A 23,179-nucleotide genomic window follows, 5' to 3' on the forward strand; every position below is an offset into this window, starting at 1 on the left:
CATTTAATAATAAGAATAATTTACATTTGTATAATGCCTTACAGTTGAAAGAGCACTCCTACATACATTAGTTCATATTCTACAAACCTTCCATGTGTGATCTCACATACAGCTATGGCTTCAAGACACATCACCTCCATGGAGACAACTCTCAAATTACCCAAATCTCTCTCTCTCTCTACTTCTAACTGCCTCCTAGACTTTTCCGCAGAAATATTCTGAAAGCAGCTCAAATTTATTATTTCAATACCCAATCCACTTTCTCCACAACTCCACCAACACACACACACACACACACACACACACACACACACACACACACGCCATTTCCTCCATCTTTGCTCCTCCATCAGAGAGTGGTTTTGTTGTCCTCCCAGACTACAAAGTCTGAAGTCATCTTTCCATCTTCTTCTCCTCAAAGTCAACTGGTCATCAGGTCTCATGAGTTCTATCCACCCCCCCACTGCCCCCAGAGGCCACCACCAGTTTCCACCCTCCTTGCCCATCTAATTCAGGGTCTGCAAACTACTACAGCCCTGGACCACATCCAGCCCACTACCTGTGTTTATAAATAAAGTTTTATTGGCATGTAGTGAAGCTTATTTGCGTATCCTCTAAGGCTGATTTTACAGCACCACGGCAGAGTTGAGTTGTTAGAACAGAGGCCATGTGGCCTGCAAAGCCTAAAATCTGGCCCTTTCCAAAAACAGCTTGCCCACCTCTGGTATAGATAGCCTTCTACTGCCTAAATCTGAAAGAGAAGAGACACTCTCCAACTTTTACCTGCATGGGGGTATTTTTTTGTGTGTGTCACCAAACAGAATATGCCAACCATTCTGCCTTCATAGTCCATGCTGTGTGTCTTGTACGCAGTCAGAGTTTGTATTGTTGATTGATCACAGTGTCTGTTATTTAAAACTGACTTCCTATAGGGGCACCTGGGTGGCTCAGTCGTTAAGTGTCTGCCTTCAGCTCAGGTCAGGATCCCAGGGTCCTGGGATGGAGCCCCGCATCGGGCCCCCTGCTCTGCAGGAAGCCTGCTTCTCCCTCTTCTACTCCCCTTGCTTGTGTTCCCTCTCTCGCCGTGTCTCTCTCTATCAAATGAATAAATAAAATCTTTAAAACTGACTTCCTATAAATGAGCTTTGTCCCCAGTGGCCTTGTTAACTGAGCATTTACCTGGAATTCTGCACAGTGCATCACAGGTTTCTCAAGACCAAATCTAGATGCCCAGTTGGATGTCCACAGCCACAGTTGGAGGAACTCAAAACCCAGTTGTTTCCCTGTTGCTGTTGGGTTTTCATTATTTACTTTATATTCCTTGACATTCCAAAGCTCTTTAAAACACAGTCCTATCTTAATTACATTTGGGGACATGGAATAAATAAAAAGAGCAATTTTGGGGGCACCTGGGTGGCTCAGTCGGTTAAGTGTCTGCCTTCAGCTCAGGTCATGATCCCAGGGTCCTGGGATCATGCCCCACATCGGGCTCCTTGCTCAGCGGGGAGCCTGCTTCTCCCTCTGCTTCTGCAGTTCCCCCTGCTTGTGCTCTCGCTCTCTCCCTCTCTGACAAATAAATAAATAAAATCTTAAAAAAAAAAGAGCAATTTTGACTTCCACCCATGCTTGCTCCAAAAGACAACAGTGGCAGCTTCTCTACAGGTCCAATGCAACTGGTTGAAAAGAGAAATGATTTCTGTATTTGTTGTTTATTGCTATAGAAATGATCACAGACTTAGTGGCTTCAAAAAGACAACGCATGTGTATCATGTCACAGCTCTGTAGGTTAGAGTCTGAGCACAGTGAGCCTGGATTCACGGCTCAGGTCTCATGAGGCTGACATTCAAAGCATCTGCCAGGGCTGTGGTTCTCCTCTGAGGCTTGCAGTCCTCTTCTAAATTCACCAGAAGTTGGCAGAATTCATTTCCTTGCAGTTGTCAGACTGAAGTCCCCTTTCCCTGCCAGTTGTTGGCTGGGGACCATGCGGGGCTCCTAGGGGGCACCCAAAATTCCTTGCCATGTGACCCCCATAGGCAATTCACGTGGGTGTCTTGCTTTCTTCCAAGCCAGCCAATGTGTGCGTCTCTCTGACATTCTCTTCTGCAATCATGGGGAGAGAATTCTCTGCTTCTAAGTAGAGGGCTCGTGTGCTTAGGTCAGGTCCACCTGGATAATCTTAAATCAACTGACTTGAGACCGTAACGGCATGTGCAAAATCCCTTCACAACACCATCTAGATTACTGTTTGAGTGAGTAACTGGGAGAAGGTGCACATGCTCCAGGGCTTCAGAATCTTAGGGGGTCATCTTGGAATTTTGCCTACTGAAATTTCTTTCTCAATAATGCCCAACACTGATCTAATGAACCGTTCAATGACTTTTACTGTGTTTTATAAAGCTTATTTATCCCGTCAGTGATTTGGGTTGGAGGTGGGGGAGTCAAATTATGAGAAACTTTGAAGTTTTCAAAAGTCCTTCCAAGTCTCCCTTTTAAGTGAAGGCTAAGTTTATAGAGGTGCTTCATGTTTTTGTTTTTGTTTTTGTTTTGTCTTGCAGTCACCAGATATTTATAGCACTAACTTCAAACATCTCTCTATGAGAACTACTTCCAAAAAACCCAAAAGGCTAGGATTCATTTAGCTTTATTATAGGAAAAACCTCTCTCAATATTTTCCATGTTATTTTATTTCATCTTCGGGTCTCTTGTTTTGTGTTGTGTTTTTTTTTTTTTTTTTCCCCTATCTGGGAGGGTGTTTAATGGAATGGAGGAATGGAAAGTAGAAAGTGTCTGGAAAATTAATATAAACTTCTTTCCTGGTTCTAAATGTTTAATAATTCCTTAGCCAGGAAACATATTTTTTTTCAATCTTGCAATTTCTTTTTCTGTAGTTCTCTTTATAATTGGCTAAATGTACTGCCAACACTTTTCTTATTTTTTTAACTTTTGTCTGCAATATTTAAGCCTCTCATGTTCTCTCTCGTACATTCTCTCTTATAAGGAATCTTATTTCGAAAATCAGCATGTAATCACCTAAAATGTGTTTTTCAAATTTGACTTAATATAGAGACCTCTTTAAAGGAGAAATATGCTTTCAGACTCCAGTGTTGTTCCATTATTTCTATTATAATATTACTTAAATAGTCACAAACATAAAACCAAAAATAAACTCCTTATGCTGATCACTCTTATTCAACTATAAAACTAAAACTAATTTATAAATTAAATGCAAACAAAACTAGAGCGTCAATAAAATTCAAATGATCAGTATTACTTGAATATGTTGAATTACGTTGCTTTGCTAAAACTAAATCACCATTGTTGAGTTTAATAGCAGAAAGATGTAGCCTTAGCTGCAATTCTATATTTAATCTGTTTTTGTACTTTAACTTCTATGCAGAGAATATCTCTTTACATAAGGAGAGCATGCAAACATAATTAATAACTTCATGGCTTTGCTTGCTAGTTGGAGATAATCAGACCATACATGTAAATAAAACTCTTCCAGCGAGCAATCTTCAAATGCCACTTTTAATCAGGTGTAATGACACCTATGTCAACCTGTTTCCCAGGTAGAAGGAACCACAGATGCATAGGTGCTAAGATGGAAAACTGCTTAGGGAAGGGACTCAGAGGACAGCCAGGAGGCCAGTGCCACAGGACAACAGAGATGGAAGTGAAGACTGGTAGATGAAGCCAGAGAGTTAACTAGGGGCCTGCCATGTAGGGCCTTGTAGGTCATGGTAAAAACTTTGAATTTTATTCTGAGTGAGATGGAAAGGCATTCAGAGGCTTCAAGCAAAGGAAAGACAGGATCTGAACACCTAAAACTAACGTTACGCTGTGTGTCAACTATACTTCAATAAAAAAAAATTAAAAATTAAAGACACAATTTGACTTAGGTTTTTACAGACTCAATGTAGCCACCATTTGAAGAGGGGGCAATAGAGAAAGTAAGAGATGATGGTGCCTTGGATCAGGTGCACTGATAAAGGGGCTAAGAACTATTTGGATTGGGGTGTAGTCTGCCAATAGGGCTATGAGGATTTGCTGCGGAATTGGATGTGGGGATGACACATCCAAACAACTGGAGGAAAGGTGCTGCCATTCACTGAGATGGTAAATATTGAGGGAGAAGCTGGTTTGGGTGGGAATGAGAATCAGAAGTTCAGTTTTAGACATGCTAGCTAAGTTGGAGATGCCTCTTGGACATTCAGTATTGGACTACATAAGGGGCTTAGAGTAATACCTGGTATATAGAAAACATTCGTTCCATTTCACTGTCATTACTCAAGTGGAGATACCAAATAAGCAGTTGAACATATGAGTTTGGGAGAAAATTCTGGTATTAAAAGTTACCAGACTGGATGAAATCACTTAGCAACTGTGTGTAGAAAAAGATGGAAATAAGTTTGAGGACTCAGCCCTGAAGCTGTCAAAAGTTAGACGTTCGACAGATTAGGAGGATCCAGAACAGAAGCTTGAAGGGGAGCAGATGTTGGGGAAGGTCATTGAGAAGACACAACTGCCGATTGACCCGTGAGCTAAACCCAGGCACTCGGAGTCCCTCCCCTGTCCTGGAAATGTGGGTTCTGCTTGCCTTTCCTGCCCTCAGAGGCTGCTCCAAGGACAGAGCCTTGAGATCATGATGTGTGAGAACACCTGCATGGTATATGTCACTGAACACAGTGAAGGCCTCTCTCTACAAGTTCTTAAGATTTCACAGGCGAGTGCGGGGATCCACTTGTCTTGCTACTGCCCAAGCAAGCCTTGTATGTTAAGTTCCCTTTGCTTCTTAAAAGTGCCACCTACCAACCTAGAGCAGCTTGCCTCTTTCTTCACTCTCTCCATGCCCTCTGTGTTTGGGGGCCAGTTTCAGATTACACCCAGGAAGTTCCCAAGAAGATTGCAAACCAACAGCAGCCAATGAGATAAGGGAACCAGGAGATGATGGTATCCCCATAATCAAGTGAGGAAAGTGTCTTAAGGAAAGAAGAGTCACCCATGCCCAATCCTGCAAATGAGCCAAGTGAGCGAACCTTGAGCTACTAGAGACCTTGACAAATGCAGTATCAGTGAAACAGTAAGAGTCTTAGACAAGGTTGGAGAAAGAATGAGGAGAAAAGTAAAGAAGTGGGGAAAAGGGGGGAGTCAGAAGATAGAGACAACTCTTTCGAAGAGTTTTTCTATAAAGGGGAGCAGAAAAGGGGTGGCAGCTGATGAGTGATGTGGGTCAAGGCAGGGCACTTTTTAGATGGAACATGGTGCCCATGTATTTTTATGTTAATGGGAATGATCCAGTGCAGAAAGGGAAAATGGCAGAGAGAAAGGCGAAAATTGTATAAAGGGATGCCCTTTAAGTAGGAAACAATGAATGGAACCCAGTGCAGGGAGAAATTGGACTTGGAAATATCAACAGTTAAGATGGCAGAGGAGTAGGAGACCTGGATTTCGTCTGGTCCCAGGAATTCAGCTGGATGGGGATCAAACCATTCTGAACACCTACGAACTCAACAAGAGATTGAAGAAAAGAATAGCAACAACTCTCTGAACAGAGAAGCGACCACTTACTGGAAGGTAGGACGTGCGGAGAAGTGAATCCGAGGCGATAGTCGGGAGGATAGACGGCGGGGGAGGGGGCCTCCGTCGGCCGCTTCTGGCAAGTGATAGAGCCACGGAGCACAAAATCGGAACTTTGAGAAGTCGGCTCCGCTGAGGGACATCGCTCCAGTGGCTAAGCGGGGGGTGGAACCCTCGCGGGACAGTGTGGTCTCAGGACCCTCGGGGTCACAGAAAGACCAGGGGTGCCTGAGTGCAGCAGAGCTCCCAGGTATCAGAGCGGGGAAGCCGGCTGCAGAGACGGAGCCGAGGCGCGGGCTCTCAGCTCGGGGTTGCCATAAACTGTGATCCGCGGCCCAGTCAGGCCACTGCTCCTCCAGCAGGGACCCAACAAGCGGCAGATACGGGGAGACTCCCCTTCCTCCCCCGGGAGGAGCGGCGCAGGAGCGCACCGCAGGGATCTGCTGGGTTTGGAGACTCCACACGGGGTCAGGTGCCAGAGATAGAAACGCTGGGTCACAGGCCGGGTGAGCACGAAGTGCAGCCAGAGACCGGGGAGATGGGTATGATTGGCTGCTTTTCTCTGGGGGTGCACTGAGGAGCGGGGCACCGAGTTCTCGGCTCCTCCGGGGCAGAGATTGGGAGGCCGCCATTTTCACTCTCGTCCTCCAAAGCTGTGCGGAAAGCTTGCAGGGAAAAAAAGCTCCCGAGAGCAAACCCGAGCAGATTACTTAGCCCACCCCCGCCCCCGGGCAAGGGCGGGGCAATTCTGCCTCCTGCAAAGACATGTGGGAACCATGGCAACAGGCCCCTCCCCCAGAAGATCAGCAAGAACAAGCCCGCCAAGAGCAAGTTTACCGATCAATGAAAACGGCAGAACTCCAGCGCTAGGGGAATACTGCACATAGAATCCATGGCTTTTTTCCCCCTGATTCTTTAGTCTTTCAAAGATAATTTTTTAACTGTTTTTTTTTTGAATTTTTCTTTTTCCCTTTTTCAACCAACATCTTATCAATCCCTTTTTTAAAAAATATTTTTTATTTTTCATTTTTAGAGTCATTCTATCCCTTTGTAGTAGTGACCCTTATTTTTGGTATATATATATCAGTTGTGCTCTCTTTAAAATTTTGAGATACAGTTTCTTCTAACAGATCAAAATATACCCTAAATCTCTGGTGTATGCCTTTGTTCTAGTCTCTTGCCTGATCACATTCTCTCCCTTTTTTTTTAAATCCTCTTCTTTCTTTTCTCAACCAACTTCTTATCAATTCCTTTTATAAAATCTTTTAAAATTTTCATCTTTACAGTCATATTCTTTCCCTTCATCATATTAACCCTTCTTTTGTACATATATGTTTTTCTTTCTTTAAAATTTTGGAAGGCACATTCTTCTAACAGACCAAAATACGCCCAAAATCTAGTGTGTGGCACTGGTCTATGAAACAGCCTGATCATATTTGATCATATTCTGGTTTGTTTTGTTTTCTTTTGTTTTTGTTTGTTTTTATCTTTTTCTTTTCCTTTTTTCTTTCTTTCCCTTACTTTTCCCCCGGTTTCAGGTCTTTTCTGATTTGTTTAGTGTATATTTTCTGGGGACGTTGTTACCCTGTTAGCATTTTGTTCTCTCATTCATCTATTCTCCTCTGGACAAAATGACAAGGTGGAAAAAGTCACGTCAACAAAAAGAACAAGAGGCAGTACCGACTGCCAGGGACCTAATCAAGACAGACATTAGTACAATGTCGGAACTAGAGTTCAGAATGATGATTTTTAAAGATACTAGCTGGGCTTGAGAAAAGCATGGAAGTTATTAGAGAAACCCTTTCTGGAGAAATAAAAGAACTAAAATCTAAACAAGTTGAAAAAAAGTTTATTAATGAGGTGCAATCAAAAATGGAGGCTCTAACTGCTAGGATAAATGAGGCAGAAGAGAGAATTAGTGATATAGAAGACCAAATGATGGAAAATAAAGAAGCTGAGAAAAAGAGAGATAAACTACTAGATCATGAGGGCAGAATTCGAGAGATAAGTGATACCATAAGATGAAACAACATTGGAATAATTGGGATCCCAGAAGAAGAAGAAAGAGAGAGGGGGCAGAAGGTATATTGAAGCAAATTATAACAGAGAACTTCCCTAATGTGGGGAAGGAAACAGGCATCAAAATCCAGGAGGCACAGAAAACCCCTCTCAAAATCAATAAAAATAGGTCAAAACCCGACATCTAATAGGAAACTTACAAGTCTCAGAGACAAAGAGAAAATCCTGAAAGCAGCTCGGGAGAAGAGATAGGTAACCTACAATGGTAGAAACATTAGATTGGCAATAGACCTATCCACAGAGAACTGGCAGGCCAGAAAGGACTGGCATGATATATTCAGAGCACTAAATGAGAAAAATATGCAGCCAAGAATACTATATCCAGCTAGGCTGTCATTCAAAATAGAAGGAGATAAAAATCTTCCAGGACAAACTAAAACTAGGAATTTGCAAACACGAAACCAGCCCTCCAAGAAATATCAAAAGGGGTCCTCTAAGCAAACAGAGAGCCTAAAAGCAGCGTAGACCAGAAAGGAACACAGACAATATACAGTAACAGGCACCTTACAGGCAATGCAATGGCACTAAATTCATAGCTTACAATAGTTACCCTGAATGTAAATGGGCTAAATGCCCCAATCAAAAGACACAGGCTATCAGATTGGATTAAAAAACAAGACCCATCAATATGCTGTCTGCAAGAGACTCATTTTAGACCCAAAGACACCCCCAGATTGAAAGTGAGGGGGTGGAAAACCATTTACCATGCTAATGGACACCAAAAGAAAGCTGGGGTGGCAATCCTTATATCAGACAAATTAGATTTTAAACCAAAGACTGTAATAAGAGATGAGGAAGGACACTATATCCTACTTAAAGAGTCTATCCAACAAGAAGATCTAACAATTGTAAATATCTATGCCCCTAACGTGGGAACAGCCAATTATATAAGGCAATTAATAACAAAAGCAAAGAAACACATCGACAACAATACAATAATACTGGGGGACTTTAACGCCCCCCTCACTGAAATGGACAGATCATCTAAGCATAAGATCAACAAGGAAATAAAGACTTTAAATGGCACACTGGACCAAATGGACTTCACAGATACATTCAGAACATTCCATCCCAAAGCAATGGAATACACATTCTTCTCTAGTGCCCATGGAACATTCTCCAGAATAGATCACATCCTAGGTCACAAATCAGGTCTCAACCGGTACCAAAAGATGGGGATCATTCCCTGCATATTTTCAGACCACAGTGCTTTGAAACTAGAGCTCAGTCACAAGAGGAAAGTTGGAAAGAACTCAAATACATGGAGGCTAAAGAGCATCCTACTAAAGAATGAATGCGTCAACCAGGAAATTAAAGAAGAATTAAAAAAATTCATGGAAACCAATGAAAATGAAAACACAACTGTTCAAAATTTTTAGGATGCAGCAAAGGCAGTCCTAAGAGGAAAGTATATAGCAATACAAGCGTTTCTCAAGAAACAAGTCCTCAAAAACACAACTTAGCCCTATACCTAAAGGATCAATAAAGGAGCAAATAAAGCCTAAACCCAGCAGGAGAAGAGAAATAATAAAGATCAGAGCAGAAATCAATGAACTAGAAACCAAAAGAACAGTAGAACAGATCAACGAAACTAGGAGATGGCTCTTTGAAAGAATTAACAAGATTGATAAACCCCTGGCCAGACTTATCAAAAAGAAAAGAGAAATGACCCAAATCAACAAAATCGTGAATGAAAGAGGAGAGATCACAACCAACACCAAAGAAATACAAACAATTATAAGAACATATTATGAGCAACTCTATGCCAGCAAATTAGATAATCTGCAAGAAATGGATGCATTCCTAGAGATGTATCAACTACCAAAACTGAACCAGGAAGAAAGAGAAAACCTGAACAGACCTATAACCACTAAGGAAATTGAACCAGTCATCAAAAATCTCCCAAGAAACAAAAGCCCAGGGCCAGATGACTTCCCAGGGGAATTCTATCAGACATTTAAAGAAGAATTAATACCTATTCTCCTGAAACTGTTCCAAAAAATAGAAATGGAAGGAACACTTCCCAGCTCATTTTATGAGGCCACAATTACCTTGATCTCCAAACCAGACAAAGACCCCATCAAAAAGGAGAATTACAGACTGATATCCTTGATGAACATGGATGCAAAAATTCTCACCAAAATACTAGCCAATAGGATCCAACAGTACATTAAAAGGCTTATTCACCACGACCAAGTGGGATTTATCCCTGGGCTGCAAGGCTGGTTCAACATTCGCAAATCAATCAACATGATACAATACATTAATAAAAGAAAGAACAAGAACCATATGATCCTCTCAGTAGATGCAGGAAAAGCATTTGACAAAGTACAGCATCCTTTCTTGATCAAAACTCTTCAGAGTATAGGGATAGAGGGTACCTACCTCAATATCATAAAAGCCATCTATGAAAAACCCACAGCAAATATCATTCTCAATGGGGAAAAACTGAGAGCTTTCCCCCTAAGCTCAGGAATACAGCAGGGATGTCCACTCTCACCACTGCTATTCGACATAGTATTAGAAGTCCTAGCCACAGCAATCAGACAACAAAAAGAAATCAAAGGCATCCAAATCGGCAAAGAAGAAGTCAAACTCTCACTGTTTGCAATGATACGATTCTTTATGTGGAAAACCCAAAAGACTCCACCCCAAAACTGCTAGAACTCATACAGGAATTCAGTAAAGTGGCAGGATATATAATCAATGCACAGAAATCAGTGGCATTCCTATACACCAACAACAAGACAGAAGAGAGAGAAATTAAGGAGTCGGTCCCACTTACAATTGCACCCAAAACCATAAGATACCTAGGAATAAATCTAACCAAAGAGGCAAAGGATCTGTACTCAGAAAACTATAAAATACTCATGAAAGAAACTGAAGAAGACACAAAGAAATGGAAAAACGTCCCATGCTCATGGACTGGAAGAACAAATATTGTGAAGATGTCAATGCTACCTAGAGCAATCTACACATTCAATACAATCCCCATCAAAATACCATCCACTTTTTTCAAAGAAATGGAACAAATAATCCTAAAATTTGTATGGAACCAGAAAAGACCCGAATAGCCAGAGGAATATTGAAAAAGAAAAGCAAAGCTGGCGGCATCACAATTCCAGACTTCAAGCTCTATTACAAAGTTGTCATCATCAAGACAGTATGGTACTGGCACAAAAACAGACACATAGATCAATGGAACAGAATAGCGAGCCCAAAATGGACCCTCAACTCTAAGGTCAACTAATCTTCGACAAAGCTGGAAAGAATGTCCCAAAAATGGACCTTCAACTCTATGGTCAACTAATCTTCGACAAAGCAGGAAAGAATGTCCAATGGAAAAAAGACAGTCTCTTCAACAAATGGTGTTGGGAAAATTGGACAGCCACATACAGAAGAATGAAACTGAACCATTTCCTTACACCACACACAAAAATAGACTCAAAATGGTTGAAAGACCTAAATGTGATACAGGAGTCCATCAAAATCCTAAAGGAGAACACAGGCAGCAACCTCTTCGACCTTAGCCACAACTTCTTCCTAGAAACATCGCCAAAGGCAAGGGAAACAAGGGCAAAAATGAACTATTGGGACCTCATCAAGATAAAAAGCTTTTGCACAGCAAAAGAAACAGTCAACAAAACCAAAAGACAACCGACAGAATGGGAGAAGATATTTGCAAATGACATATCAGATAAAGGGCTATTATTCAAAATCTATAAAGAACTTATCAAACTCAACACCCAAAGAACAAATGATCCAATCAAGAAATGGGCAGAAGACATGAACTGACATTTTTCCAAAGAAGACATCTAAATGGCCAACAGACACATGAAAAAGTGCTCAGCATCGCTCAGCATCAGGGAAATCCAAATCAAAACCTCAATGAGATTATCACCTGACACCAGTCAGAATGGCTAAAATTAACAAGTCAGGAAACAACAGATGTTGGCGGGGATGTGGAGAAAGGGGAACCGTCCTACACTGTTGGTGGGAAAGCAAGCTGGTGCAACCACTCTGGAAAACAGTATGGACGTTCCTCAAACAGTTGAAAATAGAGCTACCATACGATCCAGCAACTGCAGTACTGGGTATTTACCCCAAAGATACAAATGTAAGGATCCGAAGGGGTACGTGCACCCTGATGTTTATAGCAGCAATGTCCACAATAGCCAAACTGTGGAAAGAGCCAAGATGCCCATTGACAGATGAATGGATAAAGAAGAAGTGGTATATATACACAATGGAATGTTATGCAGCCATCAAAAGGCATGAGATCTTGCCATTTGCAATGACGTGGATAGAACTGGAGGGTGTTATGCTGAGCAAAATAAGTCAATCAGAGAAAGACATGTACCATATGACCTCACTGATATGAGGAATTGTTAATCTCAGGGAACAAACTGAGGGTTGCTGGAGTGGTGGGGGGTGGGAGGGAGGGGGCGGCTGGGTGATAGACATTGGGGAGGGTATGTGCTATGGTGAGCGCTGTGAATTGTGCAAGACTGTTGAATCACAGATCTATACCTCTGAAACAAATAATACATTATATGTAAAAAAAAAAAAAGAAGAAGAAGAAGAAGAAGAAGATAGCAGCAGGGGAAGAATGAAGAGGGGGCATCGGAGGGGCAGATGAACCATGAGAGACAATGCACTCTGAAAAACAAACTGAGGGTTCTAGAGGGGAGGGGGGGTGGGAGAATGGGTTAGCCTGGTGATGGTTATTAAAGAGAGCACGTTCTGCATGGAGCACTGGGTGTTATGCACAAACAATGATTCATGGAACACTACATCAAAAACTAATGATGTAATGTATGGTGAGTAACATAACATAATAATTAAAAAAAAAGAAAAATCGACAATGCACCTTGTAGCAAAAGGATAAGTTTGTGGGTACATTGCTATGTAGGTGGAAGAAAAATATGGAAGTTCTCTAACTGCTTATATTTCCTCAAGTAAGTCACAAGATTATCAGTCAACAGTGAAGATGGGGAAACTGTTTTGGAGGAACAAGATGAAGGTATGAAATAGGGAAATGTAGTAGGATTGTGGGCAGAACTAAAGCTCACTTGAAGTTGGTGGTGATGAATTTAAAGTGAAACTATTTAGCTTGGTTCTTGGTTTCTTTCCAGCCTCAATCAGCTGCTCAGCTGCAGACCTGAAGAGTTGGCCCCAACTAGGTAGAGTGGACGTGGTGCTGCACCCAGACACCCCCTTCAAGCCTGAGACACCCTTTCTCCCAGGGTTGGTGGCCAACAGCTATCAGCTGAATCACTTTCCAGGAAGTGGACTCAGCTGAAGAGAGCTGCCTCATCCCATTCCCAGGGCTTCCCACATTTAGTGACTGGTCAAAGGAAGGGTTAAAAAAAAGAGCCCAGTCACCTTATCTCAAGGTGAAATGGTTCTAAAGGATCATCTCAGCTCTTCATCATATTCCATAGGATCAGTTGAAACCTCTCCTGCCGGTGCACCTCAATTCAACTTCTCCTTCTGCCCAATCCTGCTTCACTCCTCCCATGTGATATTCCCCAAAGCACTCCCCTACAAACCTCTTACATGCAAATCTGAGTCTATTTCCTAGAGATCCTGACCTCAAACATAAGGGGTGCGATTTCACCAAGTCATCGTGACGGAGGAAGAGGGGGGTAAAGGAATTGAAGGCTTAAGCAAAAGGAAGATGGTGATCATATGCCATGAATTCTAATTAAGGTTTGTAAGGATATATAAGGAGGTGAAAACAGGCTATGGGCTTTGGAGGTCCTGGTGGTGTCACAGAGTTGTTGGAGCGGGTGTATTTGAAGAAGCTAAAACATAGGAGGTAGTAGTCAAAGAGCAAGACGCTTGAGACTGAGAGCTTAAAGAGGGTAAAGCCATTGAATATGACCATGACAAAACGTGGTAAGATAGAGTGGAGGGCATAATAAAAGCTCATGGGATCTCAGCCCTGAAGCGAATCTTGTCTTATCTAGTCTAACCTAGATAGCGGTTATAGTCTATAGGTCTAATCTTATATTTAATCTAATCGAGTCTAATCTTTATATTTATCTAAGTCTTTACCATTCTCCAGGTGAGGGAAGTAAAACCCAAAAAGCATCTATAACTTTCCCAAGGTCACACAATTACTCTGAGATAAGAGCCCAGGTCCACAGACTTCTAGTGATAAGGGGTAGATTCCTCTCCCTATAATCAACAAAGGACAACAATGGCTACATTCTATTTCCCCAAGACCTAGATGATAATGTTCTGCTATATTTTTTTCATTTTTACTCCAGGTGCTCACCTACTGGAACAATCTCTGGGAAGGAAAAAAAGATAGTTTAATAAAACGATTGTCTCTGCCTATGGAACTCACACGTAACACCCCACAATGCCTAAAATATACCCCAATTCATATCTACAAGTATCATTTTCAAAGCATTTCCATAAATGCTTTTTTAAAATATATATTTAATATTTATTGTTATATCTTATATTATTTACAGTATATTCTACATATATTATTATATTTATTATATATTAATATATTTAGCATTTATTTATTATATTTAACTAAGCCTTTTAATTATTTGATGTGATATGTCTCCATTTGCTGTCTGTACCTATTTACCTTCTTTCTTCTGTGTATAGTGGTGATTCAATCCATCATTGTCAGGAAAAACACTGTGTTACATAAGTTCAACTTCCAGATTACCAAAACATAATAATTCTTTGAGAAACAAGGCTTTGATGGAAGTATTTTTTAAAGGCACAGTGATCTTCCCTACCTTCTACAAGAGATACTAGACAGAATTTAATCTTTTCATGACTGAAACCTGCCAGTAGCAACATCACACAGAGCAACAGAGTGATGCGCTCATTACTAATTGGCCCTATCCTATTGGTAGTTGGGCCTACTCCTATTGCCCATGTCCTTGGAGGCCTGCAATCTTTTTTTTCCTGGCACCAGGGTGCAGCCCCTTCTTGCTGACCACTGATATCACCTTATAGTTGGTTATTTCTAATCACCCATGTGCAAGAAAACCATGTAACCAAGTATGCTAAAAAATAAAATGGCCTTGGGCACCTGGGTGGCTCAGTTGGTTAAGCGACTGCCTTCGGCTCAGGTCATGATCCTGGAGTCCCGGGATTGAGTCCCGCATCGGGCTCCCCGCTCAGCGGGGAGTCTGCTTCTCCCTCTGACCCTCTTCCTTCTCGTGCTCTGTATCTCTCATTCTCTCTCTCTCTCAAATAAATAAATAAAATCTTTAAAAAAATAAATAAATAAATAAATAAATAAATAAATAAATAAATAAATAAAATAAAATGGCCTTGACTACACTGACTTTGTGCTAACTATTTCAACCACGTGGGGACACAGTTAGTATAATTCCAAGGTGAAAGCTGAAATGTTTCAGAAAGGAAACTTCTCATAAATTGGCACTTAAAGTGTTTGCCATACAAGGAGTCAAATATCATACTTGACTTGTAGCAAAGTGGCTCCATCAATGATTATCTGATAAACCGGCATGTTATCTATCATGGCTGGACATCTGACATATGAATGAATATTAAATCTACTCAATTTTTTAAAAATTGCTCAACTGGGATCACTCAAAATCTATACCTTAACATTAAAAACCTTTTTAGATTATTCTTTTTATCTTGTTAGTTCCAGGAGAAAACACCTGAGTAAAAACTCCCTCTGTTCCAATTGCCACATCGCATCTACTGGAGACTTAAGGAGCCTTAAATATCAACCTTAAATAACATTCCAACTCCTCTATTTCAAAAATGAGGAAACTGAAGCCCAGAGTAGTGTGATGGCTTATCCAAGGTCACACAGCAAAGTGTCACAGATAAGACTAGAACCCATTGGCTTCTGGATCAACACCCACATTCTTCCATTGCTTATGCATTTGACCTGTCATCTCTTGGACCACATGACTTCAGAGAGTGGTTCTCAAACTTTAGCATGAGACAGAATCACCTGGAAGGCATGTTAAACATATAGATGGCTGGGCCCACCCCATCTAATCTTGAGTGAGTCTTGGATGGGACTTGAGAACCTTTCTAACAAGTTCCCAGGTGACTTCAATGTTGCTCATCCAGGCACCACACTTCGAGAATGCTCTTTTAAAAGATATAGAGCTGGGCCGCCTGGCTGGCTTAGTCAGCTTAGCGTCTGCCTTCAGCTCAGGTCATGATCCCAGGATCCTGGGATCAAGTCCTGCACTGGGCTCCTTGCTCAGCCAGAGCCTGCTTCTGCCTCTGCCTGCTGTTCCCCCTGCTTGTGCTCTCGCTCTCTCGCTCTCTCTCTCTGTCTGGCAAATAAATAAATAAAATCTTAAAAAAAAAAAAAAGGTAGAGAGCCAAGCAAAGTTTTGCTTTTATTCTAAAGTGTGACAACTGGAACAGAATGAATTTTTGCCAGGCACTTTCCCCCGGAATTACCAAAATGAAAAGAGAACTCTAGAAGGCTCTTTAATGTTAAGATACAGTGTTTGAGGTGATCCCAATTGAGTGCAATTCTTCAACTGAGTAGATTAAATTATCTCAGTAAATATCTAATTGGCATTTTTTTTTCTTTCACAGCACTTCAATAATTAAGCATAATTCTCATTGGAAACAAAGAAAAGAATTAAATATAGTACTTGTTAATATTGATAAGCCTGTTGTCCTATGAAAAAATTAAAGTAGGATTTCTATCTTATTTCAGGTAAGAAAGTGGTTTGATTATTTGGGTATTAAACATAATCCCCAACTAAAACTGAGGGTAAATGGAGGGAGGTGGGTGGGGGATGGACTAAATGGGTGATGGGTATTAAGGAGGGCACTTGTTGTGATGAGCACTGGGTATCATATGTAAGTTATGAATCACTAAATTCTACTCCTGAAACCAATTTTACCATATATGTTAACTAACTAGAATTTAAATAAAAACTTGAAAAAAATAATCCCCAACTAAAGTATTCTTTACCTGACCAAGTAATAGATGCAAAACTTCTGGAATAGAATTATTTGAAATCTTAGGGTATAAAATGGGGGGGGGGGGGCTTGCTGCATAATTGTATGTATTTGCTTTTGAGAAGTCTAACAAGCAAATCTTCCAAAAACTCCTTCTTCCACTTGAGCCTATTTTATCCCTGGCCTCGACAATTAATTCTCAAACTTTGGTACGCATTCAAGTTACCTGGGGATCTTGGTAAAATGCAGATTCTAATTCAGTGTGTCTGAGGTGGAACCCAAGATTCTGCACTTCTAATAAGTTCCCAGATGAGGCCTATGCTGCTGGTGTATGGACTCCACTTTAAGTACAAAGGGTTACACAGCTCTGCTATTGCAGGTCACCAAGGCTTGCTCTATGGCCACATTCTCTAGAACCCACTCCTCCCTCTTTTGTCTTTACTGCATCTGAACCACATCAGCCCAAACTCACCAGCAAGCCAGGAGCCACTGTGCCTTACCTACAGAAGGATGCAGGGCTTCTCAGTGCCAATCAGTGAAACTTACAGAAGTATGTAATGGTTCTCCAGGTGTGCCCTGGTTTGGCATCCCTTTGAGTTCCTTTTTGCAGCTCCTGGCTTTGGCCCTAGCCAGCAATCAGGGCCTCATAAGTCATTCCTACGTGATAATTTGTTTCCACCTCTACCCAAAGATATCCTCAGTATATTTGCCCTCAGACAATAGATTATCTGTTTATACATTCCTTCTCTGGGTTCCCACACTCTTTCCCAAGTCATGACTCATGGTTTTGTTTAACAAGGCAAGAGCCTGGAGTCCCAGGTGTTTTTTCACTGGCCTAGCATGAGTGCTAGACTATTGTGGTATGGGTCCCAACACCTCTCCTGGGCTTCTCTGGGAATGCCAGTGGCTATTGGTCACCATCCAATGGCTGTTGGCATCCATCCTACCTCAACCCTTCAAGAATGATTGCCATCTCTCAACTCTTATTCTTCCTCTGCCCCCCCGAAATACTCACATCTCTGCAGAAGTAATTATCATAACCAGAAACAATAATGATCAACATGACTGAGCATTAAACGTGTACCAAGTACTTTATAAGTATTATCTCAGATCCTCACAACTAACCTACAAACTAAGAACTCTAATACCTTTTTAAAGATATGGAAACTCTGTCTCAGAGATTAACTCACTCAGGGTTACACTGGCAAAAATGGCAGAGCCAAGATTCAAACCCAGCTCTGCCTGATTGCAAAAGCATTGTGCTATATTGCCTTCCTTAAGGAATTTTCAGGAATATTTTCTTCAATCTAGACCCAAGGACATTTATGGCACTTTGGGTAGCCTGCATTGATACAGTCAGTTCTACCATCCTGACCATTTACTGACTAAGCAGGAAGGAGATGAAAGTGGTTGGTCCAGACTCTGTAATTACAGTGCCCTCTCTCTCTCATGCCCACCAAGATACAGCTCACAAAGATAAGCCTGGTGGAGAAATAAGTTAGTGTGTACGGCATAAGCAAATAACTAGAAGTTCATTAATTAAAAAATAATAAAATTAAATCCTTCACATCATACAGAAATATAAATTACAAGCCAATAAAAGACCTATAAATAAGCCAACAATACATATTTAAAATTACTATCAGAAAATGCAGAGTGATATCTTTGTAATCTAAGGGTAGGAAAGGCCTTCTTAAATAAGACTCAAAAAGCAGCAATGAGAAAACAATCTATATATTTGAGTACAGGCAAATTAGAAACATCTATATGGCAAAAGACATCATAAACAATTTTAAAAGACAATCAAGAGGCTGAGGAAAAGTATTTGCAATAAATATAACAGTCAAACATTAATAACCAGTGTAAGAAACTCTTGCAAATTAACCAGAAAAAAACAAACAACCCAAAAGAAAAAAATGGGCAAAAGATTAAAAAGTGGTCACTTAACAGAAAATGAAATATTTAAAAAAAAATAAATGTAAAAATATGTTCATCTTCACCAATCATCAGGAGCAAATAATTTTTTGTGAGTTACCATCTTTTGACCATAAGATTGGCAATGTTAAAACATCAGTGTTGACAACATCAAATGTTGACCAGGTTGTAGGGAAACAGGTACTCTCGTCCTCTGAATGGCACTCTGCCAGGATCTACTGAAATTGAAAATACACTCTACATACAGAGTGCATATGGTCTGATCAGCAATTCCACTTCCAGGCATCTCCCTTGGAGAAATATCTATACCCGTGCACAAGAAGACATGGACAATGATGCAGCATTGCTTGTGAAGTTAAAAAAAAAAAAAAAAAAGGAAAAACCCCAAATGCCTATCACTGAATATACCCCATCAATAAAAACTGGTATATATGCATGAGGAAATACTACATGAGCAGTGAAGAGTGAAACCATATATATATATATCCAAAGAGATCTCAAAAATTCTATTTTGAGAAGGGGGGTGGAGCAAGATGGCAGAGGAGTAGGAGAGCTGGATTTTGTCTGGTCTCAGGAATTCAGCTGAATAGGGATCAAACCATTCTGAACACCTACGAACTCAACAGGAGATCGGAGATAAGAATAGTAACTACCCTCTGAACAGAAAAGCCACTTTCTGGAAGGTAGGACGTGCGGAGAAGTGAATCCGAGGCGATATTCGGGAGGATAGACGGCGGGGGAGGGGGCCTCCGTCGGCCGCTTCTGGCAAGTGATAGAGCCACGGAGCACAAAATCGGAACTTTTTAGAAGTCAGCTCCGCTGAGGGACGTCGCTCCAGTGGCTAAGCGGGGGGTGGAACCCTCGCGGGACAGTGTGGTCTCAGGACCCTCGGGGTCACAGAAAGACCGGGGGAGCCTGAGTGCGCCAGAGCTCCCAGGTATCGGAGCGGGGAAGCTGGCTACAGAGACGGAGCCGAGGCGCGGGCTCTCAGCTCAGGGTTGCCATAAACTGTGATCCGCGGCCCAGTCGGGCTACTGCTCCTCCAGCAGGGACCCAACAAGCGGCAGAGCCGGGGAGACTCCCCTTCCTCCCCCCGGGAGGAGCAGCGCGGGAGCGCACCGCAGGGATCTGCTGGGTTTGGAGACTCCACATGGGTCGGGGGCCAGAGATAGAAACGCTCGGTCACAGGCCGGGTGAGCACCGAGTGCAGCCGGAGACCGGGGAGAAGGGAGTGACTGCTTTTCTCTGGGGGCGCACTGAGGAGCAGGGCCCCAAGTTCTCAGCTCCTCCGGGCGGAGATTGGGAGGCCACCATTTTCACCCTGGTCCTCCAAAGCTGTACCGAGAGCTTGCAGGGAACAAAAGCTCCTGAGAGCAAACCCGAGCAGCTTGCTTAGCCCGGACTCACAAGGGCGGGGCAATTCCGCCTCCGGCAAAGAAATTTGGGAACCACGGCAACAGGCCCCTCCCCCAGAAGATCAACGCGAACAGCCAGCCAAGACCAAGTTTACCAATCAAGGAGAACGGGAGAACTCCAGCGATAGGGGAATACTGCATATAGAATTCATGGCTTTTGTACCACAATTCATTAGTTTTTCAAAGTTAATATTTTTAACTGTTTTTTTTAATTTTTCTTTTTCCCTTTTTCAACCAACATCTTATCAATCCCTTTTTTAAAAAAATTTTTTTATTTTTCATTTTTAGAGTCATATTTTTATCCCTTCATAGTAGTTACCCTTATTTTTGGCATATATATATATAAGTTGTTCTCTCTTTAAAATTTTGAGATACAATTTCTTCTAACAGATCAAAATATACCCTAAATCACTAGTGTATGGCTTTGTTCTAGTCTCCTGCCTGATCACATTCTCTCCCTTTTTTTTTCTTTTTCTTTTTAAATCTTCTTTCTTTTTAAAAACAACTTCTTATCTTATCAATTCCTTTTATAAAATCTTTTATAATTTTCATCTTTACACTTATCTGCCATCCCTTCATTGTATCAACCCTTATTTTGTACATATATAAGTTTTTCTTCCTTTAAAATTTTAGGAGGCACTTTCTTCTTTTTTTTTTAAAGATTTTATTTATTTATTTGAGCGAGAGAGAATGAGAGAGAGAGAGAGCACGAGAGGGAAGAGGGTCAGAGGGAGAAGCAGACTCCCTGCTGAGCAGGAAGCCCGATGCGGGACTCGATCCCGGGACTCCAGGATCATGACCTGAGCCGAAGGCAGTCGCTTAACCAACTGAGCCACCCAGGCGCCCAGGAGGCACTTTCTTCTAACAGACCAAATATGCCCAAAAGCTAGTGTGTGGCACTGATTTATGCACTAGCCTGATCATATTTGATCATATTCTGTTTTTTTCGTATTCTTCTGTTTTTGTTTGTTTTTATCTTTTTCTTTTTCCTTTTCTTTTTCTCTTCTCTCTTTCCCTTTCTTGTCCCCTGGTTTCAGGTCTTTTCTGATTTGTATAGAGTATATTTGCTGGAGACGTTGTTAAGCTGTTAGCATTCTGTTCTCTCATTCATCTGTTCTCCTCTGGACAAAATGACAAGATGAAAAAAATCACCTCAGCAAAAAGAACAAGAGGTAGTACCATCTGCCAGGGACCTACTCAATACTAACATTAGTACGATGTCAGACCTAGAGTTCAGAATCATGACTTTAAAGATACTAGCTGGGCTTGAAAAAAGTGTGGAAGTTATTAGAGAAACCCTTTCTGGAGAAATAAAAGAACTAAAATCTAACCAAGTCGAAATCAAAAAGGCTATTAATGAGGTACAATAAAAAATGGGGGCACTAACTGCTAGGATAAATGAGGCAGAAGAAAGAATCAGCGATATAGAAGACCAAATGATGGAAAATAAAGAGGCTGAGAAAAAGAGAGATAAACAACTACAGGATCACGAGGGCAGAATTCGAGAGATAAGCAATACGATAAGACAAAACAACATTAGAATAATTGGGATCCCAGAAGAAGAAGAAAGAGAGGGGCAGAAGGTATATTGGAGCAAATAATAGCAGAGAATTTCCCTAATGTGGGGAAGGAAACAGGCATCAAAATCCAGGAGGCACAGAGAATCCCTCTCAAAATCAATAAAAAAAAAAATAGGTCAACACCCCAACATCTAAGAAAACCTTACGAGTCACAGAGACAAAAAGAAAATCCTGAAAGCAGCTCAGGATAAGAGATATGTAACCTACAAGAGTAGAAACATTATATTGGCAACAGACCTATCCACAGAGACCTGGCAGGCCAGAAAGGACTGACATGATATATTCAGAGCAATAAACGAGAAAAATATGCAGCCAAGAATACTATATCCAGCTAGGCTCTCATTGAAAATTGAAGGAGAGATAAAAAGCTTCCAGGACAAACAAAAACTAAGGAATTTGCAAACACGAAACCAGCCCTCCAAGAAATATTGAAAGGGGTCCTCTAAGCAAAGAGAGAGCCCTAAAAGCAGCATAGATCAGAAAGGAACACAGACAATATACAGTAACAGTCACCTTACAGGCAATACAATGGCACTAAATTCATATCTTTCAATAGTTACTCTGAATGTAACAGGCTAAATGCCCCAATCAAAAGACACAGGCTATCAGATTGGATTAAAAAACAAGACCTATCAATATGCTGTCTGCAAGAGACTCATTTTAGACCCAAAGACACCCCCAGATTGAAAGTGAGGGGGTGGAAAACCATTTACCATGCTAATGGACACCAAAAGAAAGCTGGGGTGGCAATTCTTATATCAGACAAATTAGATTTTAAACCAAAGACTGTAATAAGAGATGAGGAAGGACACTATATCCTACTTAAAGGGTCTATCCAACAAGAAGATCTAACAATTGTAAATATCTATGCCCCTAACGTGGGAGCAGCCAATTATATAAGGCAATTAATAACAAAAGCAAAGAAACACATTGACAACAATACAATAATACTGGGGGACTTTAACACCCCCCTCACTGAAATGGACAGATCATCGAAGGAAAAGATCAACAAGGAAATAAAGACTTTAAATGACACACTGGACCAAATGGACTTTACAGACATATTCAGAACATTCCATCCCAAAGCAACGGAATACACATTCTTCTCTAGTGCCCATGGAACATTCTCCAGAATTGATCACATCCTAGGTCACAAATCCGGCCTCAACCAGTACCAAAAGATTGGGATTATTCCCTGCATATTTTCAGACCACAATGTTTTGAAACTAGAACTCAATCACAAGAGGAAAGTCGGAAAGAACTCAAATACATGGAGGCTAAAGAGCATCCTACTAAAGAATGAATGGGTCAACCAGGAAATTAAAGAAGAATTAAAAAAATTCATGAAAACACAACTGTTCAAAATCTTTGGGATACAGCAAAGGCAGTCCTGGGAGGAAAGTATATAGCAATACAAGCCTTTCTCAAGAAACAAGAAAGGTCTCAAATACACAACCTAACCCTACACCTAAAGGAGCTGGAGAAAGAACAGCAAATAAAGCCTAAACGCAGCAGGAGAAGAGAAATAATAAAGATCAGAGCAGAAATCAATGAACTAGAAACCAAAAGAACAGTAGAACAGATCAACGAAACTAGGAGCTGGTTCTTTGAAAGAATTAACAAGATTGATAAACCCCTGGCCAGACT

Source organism: Zalophus californianus, chromosome X, assembly GCF_009762305.2.
Source record: "Zalophus californianus isolate mZalCal1 chromosome X, mZalCal1.pri.v2, whole genome shotgun sequence".
In the NCBI taxonomy this organism is placed as follows: Eukaryota; Metazoa; Chordata; class Mammalia; order Carnivora; family Otariidae; genus Zalophus; species Zalophus californianus.